Consider the following 12,213-nt stretch of genomic DNA (forward strand, 5'->3'; position numbering starts at 1 on the left):
TCTTTTTGGGCAGCCATGTCTATACACGATTGAGCACAACTGATGAGCTACCTCAGCAGCACTTTTGCTTTTTAACGGAAAAGCCTCAACTTATTTTGAAAAATGGTCTGTTGCAGTCAGAATGTACTGGAAGCCACTAGACTGTTTTGGAAGAGGTCCAGTTAGATCAATTCCAATTAGCTCCCAGACATGTGACACCTGTCAATGATAAAAGAATTACATTTTTATAATGTACATTATAACATTACTATTTTCTACTAAAATGCTACTGATATTTACCTTTATACACTGCAGTGGTTGCACAGCAGCCGAAGGTTTTCCCATTTTTTGGCACTGGTCACAAGGCAGAACCTTAAACATATTATATGTTCTTATTTATATTATCCAACAATCTCAATTAATTAAACAACATAATTACAAATATTCTATAAAAATAATACTTGATCAAGCTACAGTGTTAATTACTGTACGTCATCCTGAAATCTGGGACAGGTCTTCAGGATAACTATGCATTCTTTTTGTGCACTATTAACATACTATACATTTGTTTTAGAAATGACAACTTTGGGAATTGGGTATGTATTTTTAATGTCGACTGACATGCTGTACCAGTAAAATCTGGAACACAATGCAGTTCGGGTCTTGAGTACACCAGTGTGTCCACCAATAGGACTTGAATGAAACTCCTGAAATAGTCCCATGGCTTTTTCTTGTTTTTATCACTTTCCTGTTTCCAAAGAAGGGCTCTCCATCTACATTTAAAAAATGTAAATTAATTATAACATGTATTGAACCAATAATGACATCTAGTTATTATTTACATTAAAATACTGACCCTTCAGCTCAAATTTTGCGGCGTATCTCCTAAGGGTTTGCCTCTGGGTAGGACCCATCAGAAAGAAACGTGAGCAGTTCCTGGTATTTGTTCTCCATAACTAAGGAGAAAATCGGACATTTTCAAAATGGTATCGGAATCCATTATGTAAGCAACGCACATACAGTAAATGACACGATTAAACAACGTTATCACTCAGTTAACAAGTATGTGGTGCAATATTACTTTGTTCGACATGACAACGGAGCATGGTGTCCACTAACTGCAGGAGGACTAAAATTAATTGAGAAGGTTTACGCTGTATGCCAGTTTACAGAAGTTTAGAAGCACTAAATCAAGACTTGGAATATGACTTCGGCTGAGACTCAGAATTGGAGTATTTTTGCACAAAAAACAAAACGCATGTTAGCTTGAAAAGTTAACAAATTGACGACAGCTTAAGGAAAACAATTATCAACTGTAATAAAGAAGTAAAACTTTTAATACAAACCTTTTTTCGCACGCAGAAGATCGGCACGAGATCGGGGTAGGATCAAATAATAGGCGTGTACTATAAACACCAGAAACATGGCCGTTTTGAGTTCTGCGCATGCACAGTAACAAGTAGCACAGCTTGATAGGTAGGGTGTTTTGTCAGAACACGGGGACTCCTTGTACTTTCTTCACATTTGAGAGCATTATCCAGTAAGAATGAACATCTGTAGGTGTGATGTTCTCTTGTAGACACACTGCAGTGTCAATTTTGTACAGGAGAGCTGCCACATGTACACATTTCTCTCCCACACCAGCCATGCATGTGCAATGGGCACTCTCAACCTCCCCATTAGATTTAAGGATAACCCAGGGCTGAAGAGGCTTTTGGCTGAGGCGCATAGAGTGATTTACCTGAAACAGTCAATACAGGAAAAACATGTTTTAGAGGATACACTGTACAATAAATCTGCAGTGATTTATAAACAGTGAATTGTCTTGACAGAGTATTGCATTTTACTTTTATTATTACTATGATACTTTGAAAAAAAAAGAAATACTATTCAGTAAAAAGGACTAGATGTTACAGTCCCTGATAATGCATTGCTTTAGATGGAGAGACTCTTGAGGGATGGCTGTTATGAGGAAAGGCAGCCCAGAAACTTTGCCAGCAGCACACATCATTGTGTGCCTCAACTTTCGGTCTTTTACCCAGGCTAATCTGCCATTTTCCTTCCTTGGTTAGGTTTAGGGATTAGAGATCTAATCTAGCTTATCATTTTAAAATTTGGGACACATCGTCAGTAGTGGACCTGGGATTCATTGGGTGTTTCGGCCATTATCACTAGACACCCTCATCCAAGGAGGCCCTGCCAGGGTTGATCAGGCCCTGGAGTGTGTCACTGGTTTATGTTAACTTGTTATTTCTCTTCTTCTTCTTTCTTTTGTTTAGTTTCCTACAGTTTATTTTCTATTTATTCAATGCAACTGAGAAATAATACTTCGGCTCCATAAATGCTAAAGAGGTAACTTCTTCAAAGGGATAGAAAAGGTGATAGAGAGAAGTAAGTCAAAATGGACAAGATAGGAGAGAGCAGAGAGGAGAGCCGGAAGGTGGGCGGCCGATCTGGCTTCCCACACCACCTGTACGCTCTACCTCCCCTCTGCCCACAGAAAAGGGAAGAAGAGAAGAGCGGAATATTTCTTCTCTCGCGCGGTTAGCTGACTGCCTTAGCTGCCCAGGTGAAGTCAGCCCTTTTTAACCATAGCCAGTGACTGGTCCTCTCAGCAATATTAGCTAGTTCTCTTATAGCCTGCCGTTGCACCTGTCCTCTGATCCCAATCTCTCTAAGCAGTTTTGCTGTTGTACTGGCAACAAAGCCCCTGCACCCCACTTCCACCAGGCGCACCTTAATCTTCCAGCCTTTGTCCTCTGCCTCAGCTGCCAAGTTGGCATACCGCAGCTTCTTACGCTCAAACACTTCCTCAATTGCTTCCTCCCATGGTACCGTCAGCTCAATGACGTATGCAAGTTTTTGGGAGTTAGATTAAAGGACGAGGTCTGGTCGCAGAGTTGTTGTTACGATCTCTGTGGGAAAAATTAGCCTCTGATCCAAGTCCACTTGCATCTGCCAATCCCTGGCAACCTTCAGTGGGCCCAGGTCTGGGTTCGAGGGGCTTGTCCTCGGCTTGTCTCCTTCTCGGACAAATGTTGATGAAAACTGATGCTCCTCTTGGTTCGTGAAAGGTTGAGCGTTGATGGATTTTCTTTTGCACTCAACTTTCTCGGCTAGACACCTGAGAACCCGGTTGTGTCTCCATGTGTATCTGCTCTGAGTAAGGCTAGTCTTATAACCAACCAAGCTGTGCTTGAGTGTTGCTGGGACTGTGCACAGGAGGCAGGATGGGTCCTTTCCAAACCACAGCTGCAGATTTATTGGGGAAGGTAGCACATCATATGTCACTTGGATGATGAGTCTATTAGACTAGTCTAGTCTATTAGACTCCATGCCCCAGATTTCACTCCATGAGAGTTTCCTCTTTTTCCACACTCTCCCAATTCACCCAGCGACCCTGTTTGGGCAGTGCCACGGCTCTGGCATGTCTGGCTGTTTCCTCCTGTCGACACACCTCCTCCGCCACCATTTTTCGACGTTCGGTTACAGATGCCTGTTGTTACTGCGCCAAGACCAAATCCTCCTCTGCCCTGTTGGACGGGACCCACCACGCCACAATGCCGAAGAGCGGATTTCGGCTGTAGCACAGATGTGGCTGGGGTCCACTTCCTCCCCGTTGCTAGGGTGGGAGCAATGCCTCTCACTATGGGGTCCCGGGAGTCTGTGAGTGACATCTCAAGCCTCACTTTTGTACATTTAAACTCCTCAACCAGGCTAGGGATAGGCAATGACAGTATCCCGTCGCTGTAGAGTCCAACGCTGCTGAGGCATTGGGAAGTCCGAGCCACTTCTTAACGTAAGAGCTCACTAGCCTCTCTAGTCGATTGGCATGATTGAGTGAGACCTCGTACATTGTCAATGGCCACAGTAGTCTGGGTAATAACCCAAACTGGAAGCACCAGAGCTTCAGTTTCCCTAGGAGTGCAGTGTTGTTAATCCGCTTGAGGTCATCAGCCAAGTTCTGCCTTAGTTGTTCTAGTTGCCACGTGTCATTGAGGTCTGCATTGTACCACTGTCCCAGGCTCTTTATGGGCTTCTCTAAGACTGTTGGAATTGGTTCTCCACTGATATAGAATTGCTCGGCTGTCAGCTTTCCTTTTATGATGGAGATGCTGTGAGATTTACTTGGCTTAAACTCCATTCTTGCCCATTCTGTGTTTTCCTGGAGCTTCTGTAGCAATCGCCTAGTACATGGTTTTGTTGTTGTAATGATGGTCATGTCATCCATGTAGGCCCTAGTGGGAGGAAGACGAAGGCCACTCTTGAGTCTCTCACCTCCCCCTACCCACCGGGATGTTCGCATGACCAACTCCATTGCCATGACAAATGCCAGAGGGGAAATCGTGCAGCCTGCCATAACTCCAACGTACACTATTATTGTCACTGCTACGTTTTCTTAATTCGGACCAGAAATTTATTCCACCACTAATTAATTTCCATTGACCTTAGAGTACTTATTATTCCACGGTTTTCTAATGGGTATTTATGAAGACAATTTGTGAGACTGGTAAACTTACCTTTGTACGGACGATGGTCTTTTGTTCTACTCGGAACATCTCAAGGTCCTGTACCCATCCGCCGGTAAACTGGACCTGGGCTTGTTGCAGGGATCTGAAGTTACTAAACACTTTATGAGTGTATGAACTCACACTTAGGACAATATAATTATAGATATGAGCATGATGAAAGTTGGGCAGCGTGCTAACGTCTTTAGTCCACTCTGTATGCTCGTATGGGTCTAACCCTTTCACTCCTTTGATTTTATTTTTTCCTCATACCTTTTTTTTTTTTTTTTTTTTGCCTTTTCGTCAAGTCTGTCTTTGTACGGACCTGCCGTGTTCTCCTTTGTTTTATACATCACTTTTTTGGGGGGCAAATAAAATGCAAGTAGGGATTAAAACCGCAGAATGGATGGTTACCGGTGCTGGAAATGCTAGCGCTTGATGCAGTGTTTTGATTTTGCTGCCACTCATACCCACAATGCAACACGTGTAAGTCACATGGTCTGTCAATCTCTATTGCCACGTTAACCTTAGAGCTCCGGCTGTCTCTTGTAAGTATTCAAGTGTTGCTTGTTGTTGGCTATGTTTAGCTCCTATCACATGTAATTTATCGGCTATTGGGTCGCGAGAAATAACAAAATTGAGTCGTTTGGCTAGCACTTTCTTTTCAGGTTCAGTGAGATTCTTGTCTGAAAGGTTATTCACAACCAAAGACAGTCAGGAAAAATGGGTGAAGTATTGTGCCGGTATTGACTGAGAGTACAAGTTTTTATTAGCAAAGTATGGAATTTCCAGTGTTGTCTTTCTTTTCCTTTCGAATGTTGGGCTCACTAAGCCTTGTCCACAAACTTGAAAATTGCATCTAAAATAGGGGAGGGTAGAAGTGTTGAGTTCCTGTAGAGTCTGATTAATCTTGTTTTGGAGTGTATGTATAGTGAAATAGACCTGTCTTATCCTTTCACTTAGAAGTTGATTTTGTGCTCTCCATAGAATCAACTCTGCTCCAAGAGTTTGCGCCTTGTGTCCACGGTCAGGGGACACAGAGCAAAGTCTGCTTTGTCTACATCTTAGGTTGAAGTGATGGTGAAGGAGTATGAAAGGGAATCAAAAAAAAACTAGCAGATTATAGGAACCAACTGGAGAGTGTTCCTCTTATCTGAGAAGCTTCTTCAAATCTGGGACTCTCCACCAATTGCTCTTAGAACTGAAGAAGCTTCTCTGATGAGAGGTGAAATGTCTTCAAGAAACTTATAGTACAGATGCTTTTCTTTCAAAGTGTCACGGTCCTGGGTCGGTGACCCAGCGTTTTCTGGTTTGTATTGTTAATCTTTGATTTCTTGATGTCTTTGTTTGTTCCTAGGTTTTGGTTCTATGTCAGTATCGGGTCTGAGGTTTCTCTTTGTCAGTGTCGTGTCATCTGTGTTGCATCCCTCATGTCAATTCAGTTCTGCCTCCTCACCTGTGTCTGCTCCTGGGTCCACCTCTCTCTCTTTCTCCACTCAGTCTGCCCGCAGACCGTGACACAAAGCTCAGACTACAGTGACCTGGAAAAGCGGTCCGTGAGTCTTTTGGTACCAGGGTGCAAGAGTTGAGGCTCAGGTGTGACATTTATGGTTTACAGGGTTTTTGTCACTTTTTATCGTTTTTTTGTTTGTTTGTTTTTTTTATCGGGGAAAAGACCCCGATTAAAAAACGGGGTCTTTTCCCTGTGTGTAATGAATAAATATTCTCTTTTTGGTACTGGTTTTATTTTGTTGTATTTTTCCATGACACCTTAAAGGCCAGTCCCTGAAAATATTGTTAGACATAGACCGGTCCGTGTTGCAACAAAGGTGGGGACCGCTGACCTGGATGACTGAGAACCATCACAGACATCCCCTTTCTGTTTATTTTTCCTCATCATCTTGAAAGCTGCTGTGGTTCAACAACCACAAGAGTCCTTCCCCTGTAACACTCTCCAGGAAGCAGTTTGAGGCTGAAATTGTCCCTTGGCCATTTCCATCTTCCTGGTCATTCTCCCCTAGTGGAGAAGAAACGTGCTGAGGAGATCCCAATGAGTCACCCAGGTTCATCAAGCAGCCAACGTGCAAAAGCCATAGGGGGCTGAAGTGACAAGCCGGTAGGCTCCGCCAGAGCAGACCAATCCACCAGCAAGTGGCATGGAGTGTGATGGGGTGAGACAGGCCTCCACAGTTGTGGGGGGCCTGAGATTGAGTAGAAGACCCGACCCACAGACACAACGGGCACACACAGAAACAAAAATGCATTCCCAAACTCATGCACACACACAAATTTTTACCGTCTAACTGGTGCCTATTGAGACAGTTGTGCTTAGTTCACAGGACATAAATCCAGGAGCAGACAAATCATATGGATAGGTTAATGGTACATTATCAAATAATGGGCAGTTTAAAAAACTAATGGATTAAGTAGACCATTCCCTATAATGAATAAAGAGCTCTCTGGATGTGAGAATGAGGGTTTTTCCACACTTTAACAACAACTCCGGGATGTCCAATGGCTTGTAACTGTAAGTAAATAATTTAATAAACTTGACTGAAGCAATCCATTACAGCTCTTTTTTCTAAATTGTGCCTCACCACAAAGCGTCAGTGAATTTCTTAGTGGCCAAAGGTCAGTTAATTGCAAATACATTCTCAGGTTTGTTGTTCTTCCTTCTTCAGCCCATGAAAAACATTTGGCTGTGCTGAGAGGAAAAAACGCAGATCCGCATTTTTGCTGTGAGACTGCTTGTGTGGCAGGAAGCGTGTAAATGGTGCTTCACATTCATCGCAGCAGCAGTGAGGGACTCGGAGCGTGAGCAGCTGACTGGAATGAGAATGAACATCACTGTTTGCGGACATGAAATGAACGCACCCTCCAGCAGCTCAGTTATGTTAAGTCTGTTTTTCTGTAGCCAAACTTAAACATGGAGCTCTGTTTGCCTGACAGCATCAAGGCCAGTGGGAGTGGGCCAGCAGGGAGGAGGTAAATGAGCCCAGCATTCAAAAGAAGAGGGTGGACTCGTTTAGGATGTAATGAGCTTCAACCCAGCCTCCTGTCTCTGTGTTTTCATACAGACCTTATTTTGTTAATGTCACACCCTCATATGAGCTGACATTGAATATTTCCTTCCCTCCTCCACCGCTCCAGCTGGCTCTGTCTGTAGCTTAATTCATCTCTCATGTTTCAGGTTTATTTTGCTTGGGTTAACTGCTGTTTACCCTCCTCTCGTGACGACTTGGAAGTACATGTTTGTGCTCTACAGGGTGCTTTTGGACTATAATTAGAGTAGCAGGGTTGAGGTAAACAAGTCTGAATTTAGGTCATATATTCCCAGTGTTATGGGTTAATGTTAGTGGTGCTCTTTTACAACACAGATGCTTTGAAGTGAAAAGAGCTCTGAAATTCTCTGAATTTGGATCCTACTTAACAGAGTCTGTTAAGTTTATACTCCTCAAACAATATCTTTTTCCAAAGTGGGTTAAATGTAAAACTTAGTAGCCCCACTCCCCAGTTGGAGTCACCTTTAGCTGTTTCATCCCACATGCACATGTTAAGTCATCTACCTGCTCTCCCTTAGACTTGGGGATAATTATTGTCTAGGAGTTGTAAACGGTCTCAGCTTCCCTCCTGTCTGCTCTAACAAAGAGCAAGAACTCAGTTTTATCTTTACTCTTTAAAATGTACAAAGTTTGCACAGTTTGGGAATAAATGGAAACTTAATGTTTTCATTTGTGTTGGAAGGACAGAAACATGCAGAAATTCTCCAAGCTGTTTTGACAAAAATGGTGCAGAGGTAGAAGTGAATTTCTGGGCTGTAAACACAAGATGGAAACAGTCTCACTCAATGTGCATGAAAGAGTTTCTTTTAATGTCACAGCTTGCATACACTCACCTCTGTGATTGTTCATGGCGTGGTAAATGGACTGGTTCCTATATCTTGCTTTTCTACTCTCAAAGCACTCTCTTTACATGTTAGAACACACAAAAGTAGTGTTTATATAACATTTACATTTCAATGGATGCATCAGGGTTAGCATCTTAAGGACAAGATTTGACATGTAGGAGCAGCTTGGGATCAAGTTTCCAACTTTCCAATTAGATGACCTGCTCTGCTTTCTGAGCTACAGCCACTCCTTATAGATTCAACAGAATGGCACAGATTCAAAAAGGTGCTGGGACTGTTCCTCAGATATTTTAGTCCATGTTGACATGATGGCATCTGCGTCACTGCAGATTCATCGGCTGCACATCATGATGTGACCCTGTTCCACCGCATATCCCAAAGGTGCGCTGTTGCACTGAGATCAGGTGACTGGAGGTCTTAAGGTTTGATATGAGCTTTATGACATAGAGCTTTATCCTGCTGGAGTCTGTAACCACAGTGTACTCATTTCTGGTGGCTAAGGAATGGATGTGGTCAGCAGCAATAACCAGGTAAGCTGTGGTGTTTTAAATGATGATCACCTGCAGCAGCCTGAACAACTGATACAAGGCAGTATGGATTCATGCTTTCATGCTGTTTATGCCAAATTTTGACCCATAATTTTAAAAGTTGCAGCAGAAATCGGGACTCTTCAGACCAGGCAATGCTTGTTTTTGTCTTTGTTGTTTAGGAGGGTTTTTTTTGTGTTGTTTCTGTTTTTTAAAAATTATCTGGCTAATTTTGGTGAGCCAGTGTCACCTCAGTTTCCCGTTATAGCTGCTGCTTTCCTAGCAGCTCAAAGCAGTCTGGCCAGTCTCCTCTGACCTCTGGCATCAACAAGATGTTTTCACCCAGAGAACTGAATATTTTCTTATTCAGACCATTCTGTTCATAGCATTTCAGAAACTGCTGATCTGCTGGAATTTTCCCACACAATGTTACTTGGATTTACAGTGTCTGGCACCGCCAACAACTACCACCATGTTACATTCAACATCACTTTGCTCGTCTCCTCACATTGCAAAATCTGCCATAAAATCCATTGCAGTATAAAACCATGCATTCTGTAATGTCAGCATTTCATTTTGAAGAAAAGTAGTGATATTTGACATTTCTTTACTGTATTCCACCAGATTCAACTATCTTTTTTTTTTTTGATCAAACATCTTTGAGTGATTTATAAAAAAGGGAGAAAAATATTTTTGTATGAGGATTTTATGGCAGATTCTTAAATGCTGAGGATCCACGAAGGTGTCAAAAGGGTGCAAATGCATCAGAGTGTGGACCACATGTAAGAGTAAAGGACACTGATTTCAAAAATTTGATTTGACGATCATTTTTGGCTGTGTTAAGCTTGTGTCATGGATTTTTGCAGGAAATCTTTTTCATCAAAGGAAAAAGTTGGGGGGAAAAAAGTGTACAAAAATGTCTGAAGAGGGCTTAAGGCAGGGGTAGGGAAGGTTTTAGATCTCACCACACCTGAATCAAATGATTAGTTCATTACCAGGCCTCTGGAGAACTTCAAGACATGTTGAGGAGCTAATTTAGCCATTTAAATCAGCTGTGTTGGATCAAGGACACATCTAAAACCTGCAGGACACCGGCTCTCGAGGCCTGGAGTTCCCTACCCCTGGCTTAAGGGTTAAATGACCTTTCTTCCCCTTTCTGATGATCAGCTTAAAGTTCAGTGGCTTAAATGCTGAGTTATTGCCATGTGACTGGGTGACCAAGTGATTTTGGTGCCTAAAGTTACAAAGTACGGTCACTTAGCAAGAATACTTAAATGACCGTATCATTATATTTATAAAAGACTAAAATGTTTTTAATCTCTCTTAAACCAACCAACTGTTCAGGATGATAATGTTTAGGTAACATTGACCAAATATCACCAAAAGCAGCAGGTTTGTCATTGCAGAAAGGGGGCTTATAATTTCTTCCTTTTCGGCATCCAAATCTGTTGTTTATTCATGCCAATTTTGATTTTGGTTCACCAAAACTGTTCATTCTTTCAGAGATGATGGAGACCTCCCAGGATGGAAAAGAAAGAAGCTTCAAATTCAGGTCTTGCATTGATGCCGACTTTGAACACACCAGGACATTTGATCTGAAGTCACAGCCGCAACCTCTGACTTCCTCACAGCGCTTCTGTTTCACACATGAAGGGAAATGTCAAATGTTTGCATTTTCAGAGGGAGCTGGGTGTTATTTTTCTTGGCAGGCCTGAGCTCAGCAGCTGGAGACTTGCAGTCAGGTCAGAGACGCTGACAAGGTTGCTACAACTGCCCCTGAGGCGAGACGTAAACTAAAACAGCTTTTTTTTTCCTTCTTCTTCTTAAATGGGGTAGCAAAGGAGAAAACGGGAGCCTATCAGGAAAGTCTTTGGTTTTGTAAATTCATAAGTATCAATTATAAATTGAGAGGTGGGTCCACAACTATAAGAATATGGCTGATACACCGAAGCACACAATTCAGCGTCATCTTTGCTTACCTTTATTCTAAACACAGCTCATGCCTCTGCTTTCAGCTACATTAGTGATCAGAGGGGGTTAGTTTAGTTAATTGCTTTTTTTTTTTTTTTTTTTTACTGGAAAAGGCCCATTGAGATCAGTCTTTTATTTTCTTTTTTTAATAAAAGAGACCCAGCAAAAGTTGCACTCTGTCTTCTCTTTTGTTTTGAACATTCTTTAACTTCAAATTTTATAAACTCTGTTTAAAGAATTCAGAGGTCCAGAGGCCCTTACATTCATTAAACAGTGCAACCTTGGGTTATTTGGGTATGGACAAGTGCCATGCATGTTAGTTTTCTTTCTGTACATGTTAAAATAAATGGCCTGCTTACATTTTTTTAAAAATGATATAAGCTGAAAGTATTCCTTTTCTTTGTAATTTCACTGTCTGAAATCAAATGTATGCATTGACTCATACTCCCTTAATGAAGCTTTAAAACGTGCAAAAACTGCAGGTTGTTGAGTTAAAGTAACAAAGTTGGTGACTGCTCTCCTAAAAATTATACGAAATGAATCTGATGGCAGAGGGATCTCTTCTGGAAGAAATAAACATGGTGTCCGATTAGTATTAGATGTGATTATAGGACTGATTCTGCCAACAGTTAAACACTTTTCCGTCGTTAACCTGTCTTGGGGTGCACTACAAAAGTAAAAGCAACATGCTGTATTCTGTATGTATTTCAGACTGTACAGTTGGTCAAGCAGTTGATAATCTAACCATTCGAGGCCCTCTGTACAAACACACTTGTAAGTACACAGTGTTTGGACAACCCATCTGTCTCTTCTTCATTGGTGGAGTCCTCTCCAAGTAAACCCTTTGACTCAGTTGCTAGGAAACCTCTGCTCTGCCTCTGCCCTCCTGACTGCGAGCAGCCGGCTCGCTCCTCCTCGTGATGTAAGGACGCTGTAACAGAAACAAACACATGTCATACTAAGTAAAAGCTGAGCTGTTACTCAGTGCGTTGAGATGGGTTTGATGCTTATATTGGTCATTTTGCTGTTGTCTGTGTAACATGAGAGTGGGTACCTTCTTATCACCCTCACCAGGCACTTGTCGCTCCGCTTTAGTCAGACACACAGGCTGTAATTTAACATGGTCTAAACACTGAGTCTATTGACCCTGATTGTGTAGTGTGGTGTCAAACAAGTACCGCCTTACAGCAATAATCCATTCACTCTGATAAATGTTCACAACAAGACCAGCAGTGCGAGTTTCTTCAAGTAGTGTAAACATCTGCTACTATTGCAGCCAGTTAGTTATTTAAAAAAGGCTCTTAAAGGCTTTAATAATTAG

General features: G+C 42.1%; 1 long non-coding RNA gene across 1 annotated transcript; it reads left to right on the forward strand.

Moving 5' to 3' along the window:
* The first annotated feature begins 10,019 nt into the window (after positions 1 to 10,019).
* Positions 10,020 to 12,213, forward strand: LOC109197534 (uncharacterized). Its single transcript, XR_002058591.2, has 3 exons — positions 10,020 to 10,168; positions 10,266 to 10,313; positions 10,425 to 12,213. It is a non-coding gene; the product is annotated as an uncharacterized LOC109197534 (long non-coding RNA).

Source organism: Oreochromis niloticus, linkage group LG16, assembly GCF_001858045.2.
Source record: "Oreochromis niloticus isolate F11D_XX linkage group LG16, O_niloticus_UMD_NMBU, whole genome shotgun sequence".
In the NCBI taxonomy this organism is placed as follows: Eukaryota; Metazoa; Chordata; class Actinopteri; order Cichliformes; family Cichlidae; genus Oreochromis; species Oreochromis niloticus.